The following is a 2,126-nucleotide window of genomic DNA, read 5'->3' on the forward strand; positions in this document are numbered from 1 at the left end:
TTTTGTGACTTGTTATTTCATGAGCCTAGGGTAGGTTATCTATGTGTAATGTTAGGAAGTGACTTGCAATGGGGGACAGGGGCCCTATGAGACTTTGGGAATGACTCGTTGTAAGTTGTTTTTAATAAGTGATAACATTACACTAAATACTGACTTAAATGAACCTAATAAGATTAATTGTATGTTCTCACCCATGCCTCGAGTGCTAGTACAAACTAGGATGGGAGTTGAGAGTATGCTTGGTTATGACCTTGCATTCCATAGTATGCCTCGTCAGTACGAGAGGATACTAGTGGCCGTAGGATCATTGGGGACCCAGGATTCCTAAGGGATTGCTCGGGTAACTTCCAACGTGACTTTTGCGATGACACTTTCCCGCTTACATAGTAGGTTTCCTATGTGTCTTGTGTGCCTTTAGGTCTAGATGTCGATCTATGTGTTGGAACCTTTGAGTTAGTATATTGTTAGAATTTCTTGGACTTAGAGAGTATTGTGTTGTGTGACTTGATATCCTGTTTGGGACTTGAGACTATCTCCTTAGAAGGGGGAGTGGACCATTTAGGTTCCACGCGGTCGGGTGGTAGTGTTTTTTCACTCTTACCATTGAGATCCGTCCGTAGTCACCATGGCTGGAGCTTCTTGGTATACTTGTTTATCATGTTTAGATGATGTTGTTTACTTATGCTTTATTGTAGCATGTTTTAGGAGTTACGTCCCTATTACGATAGTACCGATAATTTCTTCGGTGGCTTGGGATGTTACGCATGGGGGATGGCTAGGGCCCACGATGGTCTTATGATGCTATTGACGGTTGGGAGGGACCACACACTTAGTTAGTTGTATTTTATGATGGATAGCTGTATGGATGTATTATGTATGTTATTAGTTTCATTTACTATATTGTACTTTGTATCATGGATTCGAGGATGATGGTGTATCATTATATGTATATTCTTTTAGCCTTTCATACCCTGTGACATGTACAGTGGATGATTGTGCATTCCAAATTAATTTGCCAAGAGGCATTCAGAACAAATGTATATTATGGACATTGGACTTTTCATTATTCTTTCGTGTGGATGTGGTAGTTGTTAGACTTAGAATTAGATTAGATTTAAATGTAATTCAACATCATGGGATCCTTAAGGAATGTAACCTATTATGTATGTTTACAGTTGATTGTATGTCATTGCTTCTGCTACTATGTGTTTGATGCGCATGTTATACTTTCTTGTTAAAAAAAAAATGGTTTGCTAAACTTAGTAAAACTTTAGGTTATTTCTTTTGGATCCCTTGGCGGGGCGTTACAAAATCCAACTCAACAAGTAATCTAGCTCTCCAACCAAAACATGCATAGAGATTTGCAACATGTGATGCTCCACCTTTTAATAATGATAGTTGCCACACTTTCAATATTTTAGGTAGTATTCTTGTTGAAAAAAGAAAACATTGCCGAAAAAAATAGTAGCAACCAATAGAATTTTTTTTTTAAAATATATAAATGATGTCAAAAAAATTCAATATATGCTAAAAACTATAGGTTTAGAGCGTATTATCAAGAGGCACAATTTCCAACAAGCAAAATAATGCCTTTGAAAGCACTCAAAGCTTTAGTCTCCTCCCTATACGACAGGGACTAATAATTTTTGCAATTTAATTTATTGTTGAATTATAAATTTGTTCTTATATTAAGTTATTTTATACTTAATTAAACTATATTTTTATATAAAAACTAATTGTAATACAAAGTAACAAAAGCAACAAAAATGCATAGTAGGGTAATTATCATAATTTTTTTCTCATTGGGTGTACGTACAAGGGAAAAAATTCACAAATGAAAACGAGTGAGAAACAAACGACACTTTATTAGGTATGTACGTCATGGAAAATTGAGGCTGTGTAAAATGTGGTCTAATTTATCGGCGACAACACTCTCTCAGTGCTTCCACACTTCTCCCGAAGCAAATGTTAATAAAAAAAATCTGAAGCATCCCTGCACTGAACCAGGCGCACGTTTCCTCTGTCTAATCAAAATCAGCCACGTGTTCAAAATACACCGACGTGTACACGGAAAAATCTACGTGGGCAATAGCTCTATTAAATAAACCGTTGCGCACATTCTAACC

This window comes from Cupressus sempervirens, chromosome 3 (genome assembly GCF_028749045.1).
Source record: "Cupressus sempervirens isolate cs-2001-9-10 chromosome 3, ASM2874904v1, whole genome shotgun sequence".
Classification (NCBI taxonomy): Eukaryota; Viridiplantae; Streptophyta; class Pinopsida; order Cupressales; family Cupressaceae; genus Cupressus; species Cupressus sempervirens.